Source organism: Protopterus annectens, chromosome 8.part1 (genome assembly GCF_019279795.1).
Source record: "Protopterus annectens isolate FY-2018-M chromosome 8.part1, PAN1.0, whole genome shotgun sequence".
In the NCBI taxonomy this organism is placed as follows: domain Eukaryota; kingdom Metazoa; phylum Chordata; order Ceratodontiformes; family Protopteridae; genus Protopterus; species Protopterus annectens.
The window spans coordinates 496,287,356-496,311,025 of NC_056742.1; the positions used below are offsets into that span (position 1 = coordinate 496,287,356).

Genomic DNA, 23,670 nt, shown 5'->3' on the forward strand with positions numbered 1-23,670 from the left:
CAGGAGGGCTGTACGGGGTCACAGTATAAGGCTGATGCCTGGAATAGTTGGCCAAAGCTGTCATCATTGCTTCTGACATTGCACTCACAAGGACAATGCCCTCACCACTATAATGGCTTTCTTGGCCAATGGGAGGCTGAAATTAACACATGATTACCCCCTCTGTGCGTTAAGTGCAACATACTTTATCCATCTGTGCACCTTGCCAGAGCATGGCGCCAGACACCTTGTCATTTTGCTCTCTCATTATCTCCAGCCCTCGCAGAGATTGAAAAGAACATCAGGATCCATAGGGACAGACGAGACTGGCTAAGACAGAGCCAGGATAGGTGTAGCTGAGGTTGTGAGAGATGTGTCTCTTAGTATAACAGCAGGTAACAATTAGAAATAAAGGTAAATAACATTTATACAGCAAGAAAGTATCTGTCAGTACTGCATTATACTGGAATTAATATGACTGTGAAGTTAAAATTTTGATTCTACATGCCAACCCCTGTATAACTATAGAGAAGTGTGTCATCATGTTAAGTCTCTGTGCAATGAGATTGCTCAAATGGAAGTGGGTTCAATCCCTCCCACTGAAAAAAATATACTCTTGTCATGGCATGATTTTAACTGTAAATGAGTTCAGCCAATCAATTTGTAAATAAAATAGTTAAAATAACTGTGTAGGACCTATTATTAAAATGTTATTTTCCTTCACTGAAGTTGATGAAATAATTAAGAATGGGGTTTCATTATGTTTGTATGTCTCTCCCCTACTGTCTTTGCCCCTACATTTTTTTTGTTTCTCCGTTTCTGTTTCTGTTGTAGGAAACAGCACAGATACCTGGACCATCCACTCCAAGCCAGCCTGTTGTCCCCCACAAGTGGCAGCAGCAAAACCAATAGAACCACTGCAGCAGGTACCCAGCACACCTGGTTCCCAGTCTGCTAGAGACTTTCCACACACCTCCTGCTCTACCTGCACCAGGTGGCCCCACATCACCTGCACCAGGTAGCCCCGCATCACCTGCACCAGGTAGCCCTGCACCAGGTGGCCCCACACTACCTGCACCAGGTAGTCCCGCATCACCTGCACCAGGTAGCCCTGCACCACCTGTCAAGGAAAACAAAGATGGGGGGGGGTGTACAAAAATAATGAAACTGCAGTTTTTGGAGGATTTATTTCTCCCTCCTGCATCGTTCTACAGCTCCCTACCAAGTGTCCCATATCCATTGCTGGGTCTACTGGCCAACTCCATAACCCCCAGACTAATTCCATAAGGCTGGGGCCCATTCAGAAGTTGAGGACATCCTGGAGGTCTGACAGTTCAAATCTGTGTGGGGGGGGGCTTCCTTTTTATGCCCTACCCCTGTTACTTCCCTCTCCCTTTGGTTCTTTGTGTTACATCTCAGGAGTGGGCATGCAATGAGGACATGTGGCGTATCACACTGCCTGCACAGCAGCAGCTCAGCCTTATCCCCATCCTCTTCCCCCCTTAGACACATGCCTCCTACCATGGCATCCTTGCCTTCCAACAGGGATCACCACAGGAGATATCCACAGAACTACTCACCCACCAGGGATGGTAATGCCCATGTCACCCTCTCACTCCATCAGATGCCTGAGCCAGTAATTGAACCCTGATCACCTGGGCTGTACTCAGGGATTTATTCTAAGCCACCCAAGCAGCTTAACAAGTTTGTATTCTTAATTATTTTTTCATACTCATAAAATACAGTGAGGGAAAATAATCCTTTAATAACTGGACCTACACCAGTGGCGGTGCAATGTGGAGGTTATAATTATGTCACTCATCAGGAATTGGCAGAACTTCTAGAGGAGATATTGGACAGAACATTTAATGCCTGCATCAGCTGTAAAAAAAAACATGCCACAATGACTCATTGAGTCTCATCCATGCTCATTGCTGCATCCAGGTTCCTAGGCAGGGCCCAATGGTGTAGTTCCTGGTTGAGAGGTAATCTCCCAGTGTATCTAAGGTGGTAGGGTATGCATCTCCTAACACTGCATCTGGTCCCCATACCCAGTGTCTCCCCTCCCTTTTGTGTCTACAGTTGCCCCTGTTACAGTATACAATCCACCCTTTACCATTGTCTGCTCTGTGTTATGTCTGATGTGTCCTTTATCATTGTGCTACCACTCCCTCATTGTGTTACCCCCACACCAAGTCAGTCATGTCTGCCTTTCCTTATGACCAACCCTCCCCTTCATACCCACCTCTGACTGCCTTACACAACTTTTATGTCCCCCATACCTCTCAACTTCCCAGCCCTTTAATTGCTGACCACACTGAATATCTCTAATATTGCATCATGGAAAGTGTGTTTGTCTGGCAAATGACTGAGCATTTTTCACTCAGTAACTAATGAGGAATATAATTGTATTATTGAGCTAAGACGCTGGAGGCATGTTGCTATCCCACCTCCATCCTACTGCTTCAGCTGGCTTCCTCTTTCATCTTTGTCTATCCTCTCATTTCTGACCTTAGTCTGGTCGAAACAATAAATAAAAACATCACACAGATGCCTAAACAAGGCACTTTTCTGTGCCCATACGTCATGCAACAGCTGGCATAGAGTAAGTTGCTGGTCATGTATAAGCACAGGGGAAGTGATGGTTCCTGTCTTGGGGCAAAAGCTGAGAAAAATGCTTCAAATGGACAAAGATCTTGCCAACAGTCACACAAATTAGCATAGCATGCATGTCCATCAGCAGGCAATAGTAAAAGACAGTGAAGTTAGTACTTCCCCTGTGAAGCTTTACAGCTGAACAAGTTCAGGATGCGATGCCATCCATTTTCATTGCAGTGGATGCAGGGTTCTTACCCCTTGGAGTGGCATATTGCTATTATTGTTTTTTATCATATGACTGTATCTGATTCCACTGTAGCATTTTATTTTCTGTCAGTATTTTATGTTCTGTTTTTACACCTTTCCTCTAAGTGCTTCAAAGGCTTATCTGGCTAATACTCTGGTTCAGGGGATATAATTGATGGAGGCATGGGTTCAAATATGGTCAGATATATTTCTCTTTTATTGCTATGCTATGTTCCATTACCCTGATATCTGCTTATTTACTATTTTATTTTGTTTATTTATTTATTCAATTTAGTAACTGGGATACAACACTGATTCAATTGGACCCATTTCAGTCCCAGCCAAGACAAATTTAAATGGCAGTAGACAAGCAAGTTAACAAGACGTATTATGAATACAAACAATGTTGATTGATGATCGCAGTTAATCAATAACAGTAAGTGTAAGTGACAACAGGAAGGGATGGTTACGGTAAGGCAGTAAGAAGAAGAAGAGAGTGAAATAGTGAAGGAATAAAAAACACAAAGTGAAAAAGATAGCAAATGTAAAGGCACACAGAAGCTAACTATGTGCAATATCTATTCTGGGGAAGAGATGCCACATATCAGTGCAGGGAATTAAATCAGAGGAAGACAAAGGTGTCTGACTGGTGAATGGCAGACCAGGGGATTAGATGATGTGTCCACAGGGAAAGCATTTGAAAACTGACTCAGATTTGAGAAAATCTTTAAACTGAACAAGGAATGAGGGGAAGAGACAAGGTTTTTACCAACACCTTCCCCGGCTCTCATCTTACAGTATTCCCTGCTAATGCTCTGTTTTAGAGAATGTCAGTCACTCAGGGATGGCTTCAAAGCCATTATTTACTTTGGCTATTGAACCCCTATCTAATCACATAAACATAAAAAATGAAATAGTAGAATTTAAAATAAATGCTCAATGTACTTCCTAAATTCAGTTATTTACCAATGATCTTCCGTTAACAATATGCAAAATTGATTCTGTACTAATAAATACAAGGCAGTGATTAATATAATTTGAGCTGTCAGAATGTTCAATCAGAATGAAATTAAAATTGTATTAATATCTTATAAATTATTTGATGATAACTGAAGGTGAATTTAGATGGGATAAAAAAGAGATTAAACATTTAGGGGATAGTGTTACATGCAAATGTAAAGAAATAGCAGAAACAATACAATTTTTAATCAGTATTAAAACAGTAATAAATTAAATAAACTATTCTTTTCTTTTGAAAATATATTGATTTGAATTAAAATGGTTCTTTTACACAGAATACTATATATTATACAGATTTTTTTTTTGTCCCTTCTAACGAACACATTAAACGATTCAGTTAAATTTGTTTAAGTTAAATTTGTTTAAATTGCTTATGGCACCTCAGCAAACCCAGAATAGCTCTGGGGCATCATAGAAGAAAATGGAAAATGCTGGAATAGGATGTCCTGGCCTAGACACTTATGCTATAACATCAGTTATTAAAACAGTGGCTTTATGATTAAATTCTGATTATTCAACCATTTGGAAAAATTTCATGAAACCATTTAGTTAAATAATGAAAAATATCACTGTACAACATATGCAGGTCTCGAATAATAATATGAAATAGCTGTTAAAGAAATATTTGTTTAAACACACCAATAATCCAACATATTATTCATACATAAACAACATATTCAAATATTTTGACATGTTATAAGCAAATTCCAGGAGATAAATGAATGGAGTTTCACATTGTCCCTTATAGCATTTACACCAAAATGTATAGACATTATGAACTTTCAAAAAATAATAATTTAAAACAGGAATTAGATTTTTTGAACTCCTATTTTAAGAGAGACTAAAGTGCATAACCTGACTAAAGGGTAAAAATGATTTGGATAAAGAAATTGGTTTAAATCGGTTTTAATATTATAATATTAAATCGGTTTTAACCGAAACACTAAAGGCAGAGGCGTGTCCATATTCATTAAGGATATCCACACCTCCAGGCTGGTTACTCAGCATAATGCATCCGAGATTATCCAAGTGCAATTAACTCTGGGCAAGACCACAATCCAAATTGTAGCTTGCTACAGATCCCCATCATGCCCCAGGATTCCCTCTCCTCGTTTCTTGATACACTGGAAAATATTAGGGTACAACCTAACACCCTAATAATGGGCGATTTCAACTACCCCACCATTAACTGGGAAAACTACTCATGTACCAACTCTTGTGCTCAATGTTTTCTGGAATTCATAAATTCCAATGCCTTGGATCATCTTATCCACACCTCCACCAGGGGCACCAATATCTTAGACCTGGTTATTACCAACATGGGCAACCGGTGCTCCACACCAGAGGTCAATTCCTTGTTGGTCAGATCCGACCACAAGCTAATCACCCTAGACATCCACATCCCTCCCCCACCCCCCATTAGGGAAACCACCATAACAAATTTCCCCAAAGCCAACTTCACGCTTCTTAAGACAGAAGTGGCAAACTTCACGACACCCATGCTGACGGACAATAGAGGTATGACTGCTGAATCCTACACAAATGCACTTTATAAGCAGTTACAGGAGTGCATGGAACGTGCAATCCCTAACAGAACCAAGATGCTATCCTCCAAAAAAAGGAAGCCAATCTGGTGGTCCCCTGCCATAAACAAACTCAACAACAGAAGAAAGAAACTGTTGCAAAAAAGAGTATGATGGGGAAACTCCCTGGTCAGCCTCAGTAAGAAGCTGAGATCCCTCATAAAATCCTCCAAAGCTAGTTACAAAAACAAAATCGCCACTGACTCTAAAGACAACCACAAAGCATTCTATAGCTATGTCAAGAATCTCAATGGCAAGACTCAGATCTGCTTTGAGTTACAGTACAATGGCACTAAATATACAGAACCAACTGATATTGCCAACATCCTGGCAGATAGGTTCAGTGCTAACTTTACCCCCCTCTCATCCCCTAAAGGAACCATCTCTATACCAGAAGAATGCAAAGTTCCTGTAATCACGGCTGCACAGGTAAAAAACACACTCTCCAAAGCCAAGAACACAGCATCCATGGGACCTGACAACATCCCAGGCTGGTTCTACATGAACTACAGTACGAACTGGCACCCCACCTAAGTACCATGTTCAATCATAGCCTCACCTCAGGGTATGTGCCCACTGAATGGCACACAGCGATGGTTATCCCACTCCACAAAGGGGGAGCCACCATGGACCCAGGAAACTACCATCCCATTAGCCTGACGAGCCTGGTCTGCAAGGCTATGGAACGTATCATCATGGAACTTATAAACAATGACATTGGTAATCTCCAAACTCAGGACCCCACCCAGTTTGGGCTTGTAAATTGCAGATCATGTTTCCTAAACCTGATAGACTTCTTTGAAGCAGTCACCAAAGCTGTAGATGAGGCTAAGGTGGTTCACACAGCCTATCTAGATCTCGCCAAGGCTTTCGATACCATCCCCCACTCTGGAATTATAGATAAACTCATTAAACTAGGTATAAATCCCTATGTCACAAGATGGGTTACCAACTGGCTCACCAACAGAGCCCACACTGTGAAAGTAGCAGACTCCAAATCAAACATCAAACCAGTGACAAGTGGAGTACCACAGGGTTCAGTCCTGGGTCCACCCCAGTTTGGTATCTACTTCACTGAAGTACAGGCTAACACAGAAGGGCTTTGGCTAACGAAGTTTGCAGATGACTGCAAACTAGGAGCCATAATCAAAACTCCAAAAGATGTGGACATCCTACAAAAGGGCCTCGCTGAGACAGATGCCTGGTGTCAAAGCCATGGCCTCAAGCTCAGTGCGAAAAAGTGCATTGTCATCCCTTTTGGTAAAAACTCTTTACCCATGAACAACCACATAGGTGGTAGTCTACTAAACACCAAAAGTGTGATAAGAGACCTTGAAACACAGGTGGACAGTAGTCTCTCCTTTGATAATCACATCGCCACAGTAGTCAGGAAATCCTTCTATGTGGCACACCTCATCACAAAAGGTTGCTCATCCAGGAAAAAAGAGGTCATTGTTCCCCTCTACTCATCACTCATTAGACCCATTATAGAGTACAACACCTCTTTTGGTATGTACCTCACAAGACATCTACAACAACTGGAAAGGCTGCAGAAATAATTCACAAAGAGGATTACCGGCCTCAAACAGATGCCCTACGCAGACCGTCTCAAAAAACTGCACCTTTACTCCATCGCATATCGCCTACTCAGAGGTGATCTCTGCCTAACATACAAAGCTATGTCAAACCCAGAGCTTTTGGACATGCTCCACTTAAAGAAATCCCAATCCCTCAGAGCTACACGCTCTAATGACCTAAACCTTGTCACCACAATAAACAGAACATGCTGGAGGGATAGATTCCTGTGCCAGAGACTTCCCATACTCTGGAACAAACTACCTATCTATATCAAACAAAGCTCCTCATTAGCACTCTTCAAAAAAATTCTTGATGATTGGATGGGAAATAGGAAATTCACCTCGGGGATCACCTCTGTGGCTCTGCTCAACAGTGGCACAGGAAAATAATTTTCTTGGGTGGCGAAAACCAGGGTACCTTTTGGCTAGGCTTATATAGGCCCTAGGGCCAAAAGCCTAGTACCTACCTATGAACCTATAGTACAAATCAGTAGGTAGTTCATAATCTCTAAAATTGATCTAATGTCAGACATAATTTGAAAAGAATATCCACCCATTTTAGATTTTCTAAATAATCTAAAAACAGATGGTGAGACAGGGAGATCGTAGTTATCCAAACTGTATGAAATAATTAAGAAATACAAATTTCACATCAAAGATAACTATTCAGATTATGCTCCCCAACTGATTGGCTCACCTTTAGCTACAGTAGGTGAAAATCATTTTAATAACCTCAAAAAAAATACACCATCTTTATTTGGGTATTATTCTGTTGGGAATGTTTACACTGATCATTTATCATGCCACATAGAATTGAAACTATATCCGGAAAAGGAGGTATAGGTATTGGCTTTTGGAAGTGTAAATCCTTAGTCAAAGTGAATTGGGAGCATATGGCTTATGACTGCAAAGGTCTGCTACCTTTTTTTTTGGGGGGGGGGGCAGTTGTTGTTATTGTGTCTTTTGGCTTTTCCTGATTAGGGGTTGCCACAGCGGAACTCCGGTCCGCTAATGATTGGCAGTAGATTTTTATGTGCCGAGTTGCCAGCTCTGATGCACAACCTTCAACAAAGGTACGCCCATTCACGCATGTCTCCACACAGAAGATGCTGTAGCGAGAATCGAACAGGACAACATCTTTACTGTGAGCCTCAACGCTACCGCAGCACCACCACCGCAGTATAATGTTTCCTGCAAACATTGTGGTCTGCTAAATTCATATTAACTAAACCTTTGGAGTTGCTTAATGCCCCAAGTTCCAGTTCTCACTTCTCTGGAGCTCCGTGACATTAGCCCAAAAAATAACAAAGAACTGGAGTAATGAGATTACACTTTCAGTTACAGACTTTGTAAACATTTTTACAGTTGTGTGTAATAAAAAATATCTATTATTGAGAAGAAAACAAAATAAGCAAACAGTATAATTACTGCATAAAACTGAACTAATTTATAGAGAAAAATCTATCTTTTATGATCAGTTTATGGCTGTTTAAATAATTTCTGTAATATATATATATATAGCAGGAATTTGTATACATATTTGTGTAAATAGTTGTTTGTCTTATTTTGTTAATGTGTTTGTTTTTGTATATCAAATTTTATTTAAAATATTATAAAAAAAGAAAATACATTCCAATGCAAAATAAGTTATTCAAGTAGATTTCAAAGTTTACAAGAGCAGTATTTAAAATTTGTCATTAATTTGGGGCCTTCTCCCATTATTTTTGGTTTTGTCCCCGATTCATGCAAGAGATGTAAAGTATAAATTATTGTACAATTTAAGGTCCAGTTACCCATAAGAATAAGCTGCATATGTGGCAGGCGCTACCATGTTAGTAAATGGAATTAGCACATCTAGCATTGCTCCTATGTGTCTGTGTTTTGCCGCCTGCCTGAGGTCCAGGGTAACACTAAAACAAACCTAATGTTGCAATAGTCCACTACATAGCCATAAACAGCTTCTTAGTCCTCTGCCCCTGTCATAACATTGTTGTTTTGTAGTTACCTGCCTGGAACTGTACCTCTTTTTATTGTGTCATGGCCAATGTGAAACTCCCACTCGGCTTCCAGGTTATGTCCTAATGTGTTCCTTATGTTTAATCTCACTCATAAACAGGTATCTGCATACAGCACCAATAAAATGAATGTAGTAGGGCTCAGCCTAAAAGAAGTAAAATGTGTTGTTTCCATGTGTCACTAATGTAGCAATACTGCATATAGAAAGTTAAGCCGTTCTATGCCAGGTGAACTTTTTCTTGCGTATGGTCTGTAATAATTTCCTAACTTTCTCTTTGTACATTGCAGAATGCATTGAAGGAAATGCTCAAAGATGAAACATATTTTTGTGTTCATTTCACAACAGCCATAGACAGAGACACTATGAATGAGGTCTTTTTGAAATGTGAAAGTTTCCTGAAACAGCACAAGATTTTAAAATAATGCAAGTTTCCTCTGAAGAAGGAGGTGTCAGATGTGTATGTTTAGGTCACATGTGAGTCGTGTAACATGGCTGAATGCAAAAAATGTGACAACAGTAATGAGGAAGACTCTTCTCGTAAGTCTCACCTGGGAAGTGCAAAGCTTGGCATCCTCACAGGCCAAGATGATAAAGACTTCAGGAAATGACATCATACAAAAGGTTCCTTACGTTTTATCTGAAAATCTTTTACAGTCATGAGTCTGAACTAGTGAAGATCCAATAAAAACAAAGTGGACAACGCCTTTTATACATCTTGCTACTGTTGAGATTTCAACAAAATTTTATTTTGTTACTTTTGTAATTGTCTTATTTTAGGTTATTTACCTGGATTCTATATTTAGTCTGAATATAGACAAATACTTCAAAAAGCAGAGTCATTACTGCAGTTCCAAGAAGCATTAAAGTGCCATTTCCAACTTTTAGTCAGAGCACATCAGTGAAACAAATGTACACGCTAATTTTTGGTGTTGTAGTGACAACAGAAATCATGTTGGTTTTTAAGGCCTGTAGTCATGTGAAGATGGAAACTGACTCATTACCAAAGAATGGCCTGTTCTGGACAGTCAAGGTTTTGTCTCTTGAAATGTTTTTAACGCTCACTGGCCAAGGTGAATACTGCATAATATTTCTGTTATTCTTATTTTTTATTTGGCATATGCCAACTGGGTAGATGGATTGGTCCTGAAATCCTTTTCAGTCACATCCTGAGGCTCGAGAACATGTTTTCTATATGTTTGCTTCCCAGCCCCCCCCCACACACACACGCACACATGCACACACACACACACACACACACACACACACACACACACACACACACACACACACACACACACACACACACACACACACACACACACACACACACACACACACACACACACATGCATATGCATCAGATGTAACCACAAAAGAAACAAGATAAGCTACGTCTATAATGAGAGAGATGTTGTAAAATGCCTTCATCGTTCACAGTACATTTATATAGCTGCCGAATGCTGCATTAAGTGTAACACGTACTGATTCTTTGAAGCTGCCACTAATATGATAAGTAACTGAGAAACACTACATGTGTGGCCATCAAAATAGATGTGGCAAAGGTAGAGCAAAGGGTGTGGCTTTTGTCCAGTTTTTAGCCTTTTCAAAAACTGGTAAAAGATAAAGTCACTACTCCCTTTGTCTGGGTTTAGGGGTGATTTCAGGTCACCACTGTCATCTGCACGTCTTTCCTGTTGCTATCACTCTATACATACATATATATATATATATATATATATATATATATGTATGCAGTTATAACAGGTAAGTGCCAGTGTTCAATGCTGAAAGAACAAGCAGGTGAAACACTAATGTTTAGGCCGTTGTCCCTATCACTAGAACAGCAAGATATGCCATGAAGTGCAGACAGTTTTAGAGCAAGAAAATTCTAGGCTGAAGTGGCATTTGAGTCAGATGCCTTACCCCCCCCCCCCTCAGACACTTTGTTGGTAGTGGCTAAGGGCTTGGGACTTAGATATCTCACCTTAGGTGTAAGTTCTCACTCTGTCACCTGTGACAATCCTTCTCATCCTGCTTCTCCGTTACAGAGTACAGCTGTAAAATGCAGAACTATCTCAATCACCCCAGCTGCACCTCCACTGCTACTGTAATCTAAGAACCTGTTCTCAGCATCATATCTAAGCACAATCGAGACAGGAACTCACAACAAAAGTTATGGGAGATTATTTAGATTCTGTCTCCTTCTGTTTTTTTTGTCTTTGCACAGGTGTGGCCCTCTCTGACAAAGACCATTACACTGGTGCAGCTTGTACTGGCATGCAGTCATACACCACTGTAACATTCCCAGTCTTTTGTCACCCACTGGTGCAGATTTCTAACCACATGTCAGCACTTTCAGAAAAGGATACCCCGGCTTCTTCAATGTCACTGTTTAATGAGCCACATGGGACTCGTGGCCCTTCTTCCTTTATTGCTTACTCTTAGAAATACCATTTTTCTGTCTAGAGGCACTATCATTCTGTTTTCTTTTCCTAAAATTGTGGATTGTCTCCACAGAGCTATCCTGGATCAATGAAATTACTTAAAAAAATAAGGTGAGTGCCATTATGCTCACGTTTATTTTATTTTGACCATGTGTGGTAGATCAAGCTGCAAGGCCCTTTTTCAGTCATGACCTTGTTACATAAGGAACAAAACGGCTTAATGGTACGGTATTAAAAAATTGCACAAGTAATAACTGCAGAGGAAGAAAAAGCAGCATTTTATACTGTTTAGAAAGGCAAGGAATAAAAATGTGCAAACAGAATAAACGAGTTAAAGTTAAGGGGAAACTAGTGGAGGATATGAGAGAAGGAAAGGATAGGATGGAAAAAGAAAGAATGTAAAACAATGAAATTAAAAAAATCACTTGCCATAAGAAACAGTCGATAAAGACTGGAAGAGAAGCATTTGAAGCAGCATAAAAAAATGGAAACAAACCGAATAGTAGGATTAGGAATAACACAGACCTCTCTTAGAAAGGCCTAGATGTTGTATGTTCCCTTAGCACTGACAATATAGGGAATTTGAAGTTCAATGTAGGGAGACAATACATGTAAAGGAGCGTGGAATTCCATGTTTTGGAACCAAGAAAAGGAAAGTTTTTCCATCCAGAGCAGAAGGAATGATTGTACAGTAGATGATAACAGAGTTTGGTCTCTTCCAATCATTTGGTGAGTTTGAATAAGAGAGTGCTCTGATCCTCGTGGTCACTCCTGTGCAGGGGCATTGTCTTAAAGTGATTTTTGGAAATAATTGACCACTGAAGGAAGTTGGCACCTAGATGAATTAAGAGGCATTTGACTTTAGAAAGTATGAGGTAGTCATGATACTTTTTGTTTGATTAATTTTATTCTCTGGTGCAAACATCCAGCAAAGTTAGTACCTTCAGTGGAGAAAAAGGAAGAGAGAGGACCTATTCAAGGACGTGTAAGATAACACGGGTGCTGAGATGCATAGACTGAATGAAAGACAATCGCTACAACTATGCCCCAATGCAGTGTGTCTAGTACAGAGATATGCAGATGTGCTAAGAGCAGTGTTGTCACTGCATGGCTGTTCCTTGTCTTGTTAGTGAGATGTATGAATGATGTTTACACAGTGATAGGGAGGGTGGTATGAAAAGACGGTGGTTGATAAACTTGGGAATAGCAAGGAAAACTACAGGTTGGAGTTCAGTAGCCAATCATTACCTCTGGAATGTTTGCATTTAGCATAATATTATTTCCCATCTTTATCAATAACCTGAGTTTTGAAAATCCCAACCTCAGACTTTTCTTGTTCCCTCTTTTTTGCATGGCATATGTCCAACTGATTCTTTCAAAAAGGCAGAAACTACTTTGGTTATTTTAACACTTGATCTGTCAATTTTGTAATAAATATTTTAAGCAGGTCATGATTTCACAATCTCTCCTCCTTGTAGTAACTTATGCCTGCAGTAAATTGGTTTTAAGAAGCTTAAGTTTTCAGTGTAGAATGCAAAAATCTGGAGTTTAATTTGAAGTGCAACCACCCAAGTTCCTGCCCCAGCATCCCAACTTACAGAACCCCACCACTCACTTTATGATTGTGGCTTACATGACAATATACAATATTCTAACTGTATTTTATCAGAGAGTTTGTCAGCAGACCTTAATCTCTATATGCACTACAGAGATTGCATCAAGTCAAAGAAAAGGCCAGGAAACCTGGTTATTCCCTTTTGTCCACATTGTTGTGACATCAGCGGTAGTATATTGATAATTGTTTTTCAGGCTTAGTCCGTGGTATGGAGGCACAGCCCTGCACTGGTGGTACAGAGGGACACAGTCCCCCTGAAAACACATTAAATATTGTTGTTTTAGTTGGTTGCCATGATATTTGTATGGGTCACTAGAACAATGAGGTCAGACAAGTCAGCCAAGGCAGTGAGTTATCATTAAAGCAAAGTAGATTCAATGGCTGGACTTAGCCTGAAAAACACTTATCAATGTTTGCTTATGACTGTTTAAAATGTATTAGCAATAAGTTAATTATCTCCTGTGATGCACTAGGCTTGCACAATCTTCTTTAGATTCACCGTCAAACACAAATATTTATAAGTGAAGTAAATTTAAAATTACCACCCTCTAGTGAAACAATCCTTCAGTTACAACTCTTACCCCAACAATTCACAGACCAAGTTATATGAAACACTAATTATTAATCATGTTCACATTGTCTTATTGACTAAAATTGCATTTTGCTGCATTTTGTTTTGTTACAATTATTGAATGGACACTTTGAGGATTTTTCCTTATTCCCTGTTCTTTCTGGTACACCACCGACCATTACTGAGTCTGTTAAAACACTTAACAAGACTCTAAAGAACCCAAGAAATTACCCTCAGTCGATGACAGCGTTTTGCTGCTATCAATAGCACTGAATGATCAGAGTAAAGGACACAATCTGACGTAACAGGAAACCCAGAACACAATTTAGTTGTTAATTAGAAACACTTCCAAGAAAAGGCAAAAGTAGTGACTAAAGAAGGATGAGAATAATATTTTTCTGAATTAAATACCCATTAACATATCAACACAGAGGCTTAACATTTCAAAGTTTAGAGTCTGAGTAATGGAACTTTGACTAGCAAAGGAAAAAAGGCTCAGACTACAGGCAGCGTTGCACCGATGGCTGTTATGTTAACAGGAGCCATAATGTGCCAAAAACAATGGTTTTATTTTTGTCCCTTGATTTTCAGATGACCTATAACTTTATAAAGATGTGAAGCACCATTAATCATGACAAAATAAAAGCTGTGATGTTTGGGTGTGGGCTGATGTGAAGGAGGTTTACAAGTTTTTGACATTATCAGATCATAAAAAAACATCACTAGAGAGGACAGATAGCGTTCGGATACCAAGGTATGCCTACATTCACGAGTTAATATTCAGCAATCATGTATCAGAAGCAGCCAAAGAAATAAATGTAAAACCAAGGATACCCTACAAGGTTAAGTCGTCACTGACTCTAGATAGGATTACATGCATCTCTCCTCTTCAGCTGCCCTCTGAGGTCCTGAAGATGTATCTGAGCAGAGACCAGGTGGCATGAAACAATTGTCAGGCTTAAAGGAATCACTGTGTTCTGCTTAAGGAATTTAAAAGGCTGTCTACAGATGGATCAAGTCATTTGTTTACGTGTGTGTGTGTGTGTGTGTGTGTGTGTGTGTGTGTGTGTGTGTGTGTGTGTGTGTGTGTATGTGCATGTGTGTGTATGTGCATGTGTGTGTGTGTGTGTGTGTGTGTGTGTGGTGTGTGTACATGCATGCATGCCCGTGTGTGTGCCAAGTTACTTGTGAAGCGTACCTCTTCCATCAAGGTATTATATTGTTTGTTTATTTTATTTTAGAGTACATCCAGTACATTTTCTACTACGTGTTAACATTTTCTTGTTTCAGAATGACCGCTGTAACACCATTGTATAATTTTCCTGTATTATTGTGTGTTTGCTATTAGCAGCACATATGTGTGTATCTTTATACACAGCCTGCCATGTTTTCATGTGAGTCATTTAAGAAATTATGTAAATCACTGAGTTAACTAGTTTTGTTACTTAGCCATCAAACAAGGCGCAGTTTACACCAGCATTGAATAGTTATTTTGCAAAGGTGGTGGGTCACAGTATTCTGAAAGTGTCTTACAAAAACACTTTACTATTAGTGTTTTTTCCAGTTTTTTGCATTAATGTTTAATGTTTATTTTACGTGTGTTATGTTTTTACTAAATAAATCCTTTGGTGCTAAATGTTTGTGACACATTGCTACTTGAGGTACCAACTTTATAGTTCTACCAGAATTGTAGGGTTTGCAAATTTCTATGTTGTTCTAGTCAGACGGACTGGAACTGAACGGCTTGTTTAATATTGTACAATTTAATGAAGGGGAACACATTTTCCAGAGATTGCAGATAATTAAAACAGAAATGCAGTTTAACCAGTGCCATTTCTGAGCTCTGCTGTAGCATTTTGCTGCTGATGATGTCTGCATACCTCTCAAGCTCTTAACACAAAAAATCCTAACAAATCCTAACACAATGGCAGGACAAAGGCCCAAAAAGAGGGACAGATTTTAAAATATTGCTTTTATAAACATAGAAAGTTGCTAGAATAACGCATTTTTTCTGAAGGATAGGAAGTCTGAAACTGCAATCTGTGTCATTATTTAGTGATTCCCATCCTCAGATCATCCCAGTGATTTGCCAAAAAATCACAAATTTTATGAAGAATAGACCAAAAATATGACATAAAAATCTGGACATTCTGCAAAAATGTGGACAGTTGAGATGTGTGGTTGTCCATTAAGAGTGTATCTTGATAATATCTGTAGCATTTATTTACATGATAACCAAGTGCTACAAATAATTTTTAATGAAGTATCTTACGGGTATCATAAAGATGTTTATCATTCCTTAAAAATATTCCTTTATTGCTCCAATTTTTACTTCCAAATCATCAGAAAATGTTGCTTTGCAGCAGAAAAAAATGTTTACACTGCAAATGAATAATTGTATTTCTGTTCAGTCTTTATTTCGCATAGTTTTACATTTTAATACATGTTTTTCATAAAATGTATATTTATATCCCTTGTTGTTTCATTTGCATTTGAAAAAGTGTTTATTGAACATTTACTTAATAGCACAGTCCTCTTTACGTAGGATGTAGTGCCTGGAGAAACACTGGGACTTTTTTACGCGGGGGTACAATAAAGGATCATACGAAAGTCTTTTGAGAGGGGAGAATAAAATGACTCCAACAACATGCAGATTTTATTCCTGACAGAGATTCTGGGTGCCGGGGTTTAAGCACTGAATCCAGTACCCAAGGAGCAAGCCAGAAAAGATGAGTGAATGACTCTGAGCAGTGGGACTGGCTGCCCCCCCCACAAAACCATTTCCTAAAGGGCAGACCACCAACATTGAGTGCAGAGAGTGCTCACTGAGCTTGTCGTAACGCTGGTAATGGACAGCATTGCTGTTGTATTTAGTAAACCAGTGTTACCAGGACAAGCTGTGACATCACAAGTGTAAGGATGCGACTCAAATGAAGATGTGTTACCAGGACAAGCTGTGACATCACAAGTGTAAGGATGTGACTCAAATGAAGATGTGTTACCAGGACAAGCTGTGACATCACAAGTGTAAGGATGTGACTCAAATGAAGATGTGTTACCAGGACAAACTGTGACATCACAAGTGTAAGGATGTGACTCAATGAAGAGATCACAAAGCTGCTGTCAGGGAATGAATGAATAAGGCAGACTATTCTGAAAATAAAATGGAAGGCATAGAGAATAAAAACAGATGGAATAACTGTTCTCCTAGAAGATGAGAAGGCTGTAGATATTATGGCTTTACCAAACATCTTCTGTTTTCCTTGTGCATTGACTGTGTACATGGTCTAATGTCCTTAGTCAACTCTGTCAAAAGCTGTCTGAGAGATTTAATCAGTAAAATATTAAATCATATATCTGAGTAGGGAATAATGTGATAAACAAGTGTGCCTTGTAGTACAATAATATCAGGCTTTGTAGCAATAAAAATACTAAATAGGTTCATAGGGTCATAGGTTACTAGGCTAGTGGCCCTAGAGCCTTTACAAGCCTAGCCGTATTAATCCCCAGTTGCCTCAGTTGCCCATGGTTAGATGGACATAATTTGTACAGTGAGTCTATGAAAAACACCAACTACCCCTGTCCATGAGGAACATGGGTGCCACCATAGGGGAAAATTTCCTGTCTCCCATCCAATTATCTAGACTGCATTTGAATAGGGTCAGTCAGGAACTCTGTTTTACCTGAAATATGGAGTCTATTCCAGAAAACTGGCAGTCTCTGGGAGACATATCTGTCTCTCCAGCATCATCTATTAATGTCACAAGCTAGGTTGAGATCCCTAGAGTGTGTGACTCTTGAGCCGTTTGACTTGCCCATTAGGGCAGGGCTGGAGATTCCCCTATATGCCAGGCACAACTCACCTCTCAGCACCCTATAAGATACAGAGTAAAGTTCATAGTTTCATAGGTGTGTACTAGGCTAATGGCCCTGGAGCCTTTACAAGCCTAGCCCATAGAAGTGCCCTGGCATCGTGCCACCCAATGTTAGTTCCCAGTGCCTCTATGAAGTATAGCCACTGGAGTGATCCCTGGGATGAACTTTCTATTTCCTATCTACTCATCAAGAGTTCTCATGAAGAGGGCCATTGAGGTGCTCTGCTTCACATGTATGGGAAGTCTATTCCAGAGCATGGGCAGTCTCTGGGTTATGAACCTGTCTCTCCAGGTGATAGAGCTATTAGCCTGTCTACATAGGGCATGGTTTGGAGTCCCTGTATTTTTTTAGTGTGAAACCTCTGAGGCCACTCCAGCTGCTGCAGGTGTCTGGTGAGGTATGTGCAAAAGGGTGCCTTATACCCCGTTAGTGGTCCGATGAGGGTCAAGTACAGTAGAGTTATAACATCCCTTGACCTGGATGCTATGCCCTTGCTTATGAGGTGGACTATGTAGAAGGTTTTCCTTACCACTGTGGAAACTTGGTGGTCAAAGTTCAGATTGCTGTCAACCTGTGTTCCCAAGTCTCACCCCACTGGGTTGGAACTGGGGGGGGATGCTGTTCATATTGTAATTTGTAGGGAATTCCATTTTGCCAAAGGGAATAATAATGCTTTTTTTTGTTTCATTTACTTTTAGACCATGGTTTTGGCACCAGTTATTTGTTTGTGTTGCCCCTTCTTGTAATATGTTGACATCACCATTTGGGAATGCTTGTGGTGAAGAGGGCTGACGATGATATCTAACACTGCTGAGATGGAAGAGGTGAGAACTGAACCTGTTCTGCTGTAACTTTTAGATACTGTGAAAGTACAGTGAGAAACGAGATGGACACAGTTCATCCCAAAACTATGGAGATGGCAGCTGTCCAAGCTGAGAGAGAACAACAAAGTGACTGAGGAGTATTAAGGAGTGCAGTAAAGGTGAACACAAGCGTGCAATGCCATACCTCTGGTGAAGAAGCATAACCCTTAGCAGTTATCATTGACCCCAGCTTGTAAATCTTAGCAGTCTAACATACTTGTTAGAGAGTACTCAAAGGTCCTAGTAACTTTGGCTCATTTCTCTGAAAGGTATGTATTCTTTTACCTGAATGCTGTAATGTGCCAAAATAGGTAAAAAAGTATGTATTCTTTTACCTGAATGCTGTAATGTGCCAAAATAGGTAAAAAAGTTAAACTTCATTAGAAAATGCAGACCATCCATGCAACTGAATTATTGTTACACAAGTCAATGCTATCTCGCTGTTGGTGAGTAAGCCTGTACTGAATTATTATCCAATGGTAACTAAGGCTCTGCATGTTTTAATAACAAAGTGTAGTAAAAAGATGGGAGGATTTTATTAAAAATAGACCAAAGAGTTTGAAAAGTTACTAATGACCCTTCATTAGGAATCCAGAGAAGTGAGATTGCAGCTGGTTCACAGCCAGGTTAAGACTCAACAGTTAGAAAGGAAGCTAGCTGACCCTGAAGCAGTGCAAGGCAGACCTTGTAGGGCTAGTTTTCAAAGAAAGGGTATTGAAGCTGACATAGTTTTCAGATGTTTGCTATTAGGGTGGACTGGCTATTGGAAAGTCTACGGACTCTAGCCATTGACTGTTTTCTCCAGTATCAGTAGCTAACGGAAAGAGACCGAGACACTTTACAGTCTGGTTTGCCTCTGGTGCTTTACTGGAGTGAATGCTGTCTCTGTTATGGAAACCAGGCAAAACTTTGTTGTACAACAGGGTGTGTGTCTTTAGTGAGTGGATTCCAGTCCAGAAAGATGAAAGACAAGCTACTTTATTTCTCTCATGTGCTCTTCATGATGAAAAAACAAAAATGCCACATAATCTACCTCATTATTTCAAGGTTTTCTTCTCTGCGGGTGAAAGCCATTTTTTTATTTAATGTAGCCATTAACAATAATGTTTAGTTGGTCTACATTACTTGGCAAAGAAAGCATTACTTCAGATGGCTGCGATCATAAAGGCATGCCAGAGGCTATATATAAAACAAACAACACCAAGAGGAAGGCCAGTGCTTTTTCCATTATTCCACCAAAGAACAAAACAGCACCTGCTTTAACTACCAGATCAATCTGTAGTAAAGATGATCCAGAAGTAACAACTTACAGGCACAAGATCAATGTCTGGTGGAGCTGAGCCCTGACATGACAAGGTATAACCACTAGATCAAAACCTGGTGGAGCTGAGCCCTGACATGATGAGGTAGAGGCACCACATCAAAGCCTGGTGGAGCTGAGCCCTGATGTGATGATGTAGAGGCACCACATCAAAGCCTGGTGGAGCTGAGCCCTGACATGGTAATGTAGAGGCACCACATCAAAGCCTGGTGGAGTTGAGCCCTGACGTGATGAGATAGAGGCACCACATCAAAGCCTGGTGGAGCTGAGCCCTGACATGATGAGGTAGAGGCACCACATCAAAGCCTGGTGAAGCTGAGCCCTGACGTTATGAGGTAGAGGCACCACATCAAAGCCTGGTGGAGCTGAGCCCTGACGTTATGAGGTAGAGGCACCACATCAAAGCCTGGTGGAGCTGAGCCCTGACGTTATGAGGTAGAGGCACCACATCAAAGCCTGGTGGAGCTGAGGCCTGATGTGATGAGGTACAGTCACCAGATCATTGTCTGGTGAGTTCAGCCCAGAAGTGATGACTTACTGGCAGGAACTAAGTAGCCCTCAAGGAGTCAAACATGCATGTTTAGATAATTCATTCACAAGAATGGACTGCTGCAGGATGAATTTCAAGAAACGTGTTTGTTTTGAAATGTTTAATGTTTAAACTCAAACCAACATTAGACCAATTTCTTTTTTCTTTTATGGTTCAGGTTTCAATGTTCATAGCTGGTAAGTTTAGCAAAAACATCCTTTTTTCTTTTGTTGTTCTGTTTGTTTTGAACTGGGGAAGGAGGTTACTTGGTGGCTGGCAGACAGAAGAAGTAGTTCTGGTCCTTTTCTTGTAGCCTAGATGGTGACTGGTGGGTTAGGATGCTGGACTAGGCCTTCTATCCTTGATAAATAGGTGTTGGTCCCTTTGTTCACGTCTCCACATTCTTATCAATAGTAATAATTGGATCTTTAATTGGAAAATAATAATTACAAATTAAAGTAACAAGAAGATCCTGTTCCTGTTGATCAACCAAAATAACAGTTCTTGGCAAAAGAGTGAGATTTTGATTTGTAATTGCAAAGACACACCAACTGTGGTAGTGGCATGATCTGTGCCAAGTAAAGTAGACTGTTTCTACTGCATTACTTGCCTTTTGATATTTATAACTTCTCTACATGACCCGAGGCTTGTTTGTATGGGACTTGTAGAGGCTACAGGATCAATGGTATATGGGCAGTTAAGGTCTGTGTGCTCCTAGAAAGCAAGTTCAGATCCTAAAACAATATCTTTTTCATTAAGTTACAGCTTCTCATTTGAGTTGGGAGGTAAATTTACAAAACAAGATGCCTTATCTGCTATGGATGGTATTACCACCAGTGTAGTGGTGTTGAAGGCCCATGGTTTTGTATTTAATTTGAGACAGTTTCACATTATGCAAAATGAAACTGGTTATTTATTTCATTTCTGTTTTTTTATGAGGTGAGTGAACTGGTCCATTGACCTTTTTAAGCCACGAGCCAGACTCAGTGAGCAGCACTGTATGCATATAAAATACAGAATAAACATAGAAAGAAATGTATAATTAGGAAAAAGCAAGTCATAGCATTCAAAGTCTAGTACACTGGTGATAAATAACAGTCATCGTCAAGTACAAATACACTGACAAAAGAGAGTTATAAGCAAGAATTATGTACATATAAGTGATAAGGAAGCACATTAAATAATATTTATATTGAATGTAAGGATTCAGGTTATATCACACATACTGTAGAACATTTTTGGTGATTTTGCATCTTATGACTGTACTTTGTTAGTTTCTTGTTTTTTCTAGGAAACAAGGTTATACAATTTTAATACCACAGGAAAAATGTCATGCAAAGACTCTAAGGAAACTCTGTCTGACCTTATCAAACTGGTGGTTTTGCTTAGGTTCGTAGGTGTGTACTAGGCTAATGGCCCTGGGACCTTTACAAGCCTAGCCCATAGGATTACCATGGCATTGTGCCATCCGACCCGAATTAGTTTATATGATGGTCTGTTATAGTTAGTTACTTCTAAGTAAGGGTAATTAGCATGTTAGATCTGGGATGATTGTGAGAAGTTTTACTGTTAAGTGCTGTTTGGAGATATTGGTTCTCTCTGGCCCTGTGGGATATTTCTTTATAATGGAAGATTCAATTCTCATGGAATGTGAAGTTGGACGCCTTTATCCCAAGGCAATTTTTTTAGTGATCCAGATTTACTGAAGATTTTCACTGAGGGCATTTGCTTACTATATGTGACGATGGTATTATATGCAATGATGTTACTAAATGTAATTTATTTATGCCTTTAAAATGCACCTACCTGATAGATTTTGATTATTTGACCTTAATACTCTATTAGAAGTGTACAAACCTACTCATCCCCCAGGCAAAAACCTTCTGTCCTATGGCCGAGCTCGCCTCTGGAACTCCCTACCACCGTCCATTCGCACCACCTCTAACCATATTACTTCCAAAAGATCTCTTCACTCATATCTAGCATCCCGGTGGGAATGCTCTTGCTCCCACCCCACATAACTAACACTGGATATTTTCTCCTTCTCCTTATTCCAGCAAGTTTCCTTATTTTGTTCCCCCCCAACACACATTACTATTCCTATGGTACTTGTTTCCTTATTATGTTCCGCTAGCACACACATTACTATTCCTATGGTATTTGTTTCCTTATTATGTTCCCCTAGCACACACATTACTATTCCTATGGTATTTGTTTCCTTATTATGTTCCCCTAGCACACACATTACTATTCCTATGGTATTTGTTTCCTTATTATGTTCCCCTAGCACACACATTACTATTCCTATGGTATTTGTTTCCTTATTATTTACCCCCTAGCACACACATTACTATTCCTATGGTATATATTTCCTTATTATGTTCCCCTAGCACACACATTACTATTCCTATGGTATTTGTTTCCTTATTATTTACCCCCTAGCACACACATTACTATTCCTATGGTATTTGTTTCCTTATTATGTTCCCCTAGCACACACATTACTATTCTTATGGTATTTGTTTCCTTATTATGTTCCCCTAGCACACACATTACTATTCCTATGGTATTTGTTTCCTTATTATTTACCCCCTAGCACACACATTACTATTCCTATGGTATTTGTTTCCTTATTATGTTCCCCTAGCACACACATTATTATTCCTATGGTATTTGTTTCCTTATTATTTACCCCCTAGCACACACATTACTATTCCTATGGTATGTGTTTACTTATTATGTTCCCCTAGCACACACATTATTATTCCTATGGTATTTGTTTCCTTATTATGTTCCCCTAGCACACACATTACTATTCCTATGGTATTTGTTTCCTTATTATGTTCCCCTAGCACACACATTACTATTCCTATGGTATTTGTTTCCTTATTATTTACCCCCTAGCACACGCATTACTATTCCTATGGTATTTGTTTCCTTATTATGTTCCCCTAGCACACACATTACTATTCCTATGGTATTTGTTTCCTTATTATGTTCCCCTAGCAGACACATTACTATTTCTATGGTATTTGTTTCCTTATTATGTTCCCCTAGCACACACATTACTATTCCTATGGTATTTGTTTCCTTATTATGTTCCCCTAGCACACACATTACTATTCCTATGGTATTTGTTTCCTTATTATGTTCACCCTAGCACACACATTATTATTCCTATGGTATTTGTTTCCTTATTATGTTCCCCTAGCACACACATTACTATTCCTATGGTATTTGTTTCCTTATTATGTTCCACCCTAGCACACACATTATTATTCCTATGGTATTTGTTTCCTTATTATGTTCCACCCTAGCACACACATTATTATTTCTATGGTATTTGTTTCCTTATGTTCCCCTAGCACACACATTACTATTCCTATGGTATTTGCTTCCTTATTATGTTTCCCTAGCACACACATTATTAT

At 39.5% G+C, this 23,670-nt stretch overlaps 1 long non-coding RNA gene across 1 annotated transcript in view; it reads left to right on the plus strand.

The window, feature by feature from the left end:
- Nucleotides 1-9,898, plus strand: part of LOC122810090 — a 34,893-nt gene extending 24,995 nt beyond the window's left edge. Inside the window, exon 2 of the long non-coding RNA XR_006366056.1 lies at nucleotides 9,308-9,898. This is a non-coding gene — a long non-coding RNA (uncharacterized LOC122810090). The remainder of the gene's footprint in view (nucleotides 1-9,307) is intronic.
- Nucleotides 9,899-23,670: the final 13,772 nt, after the last annotated feature.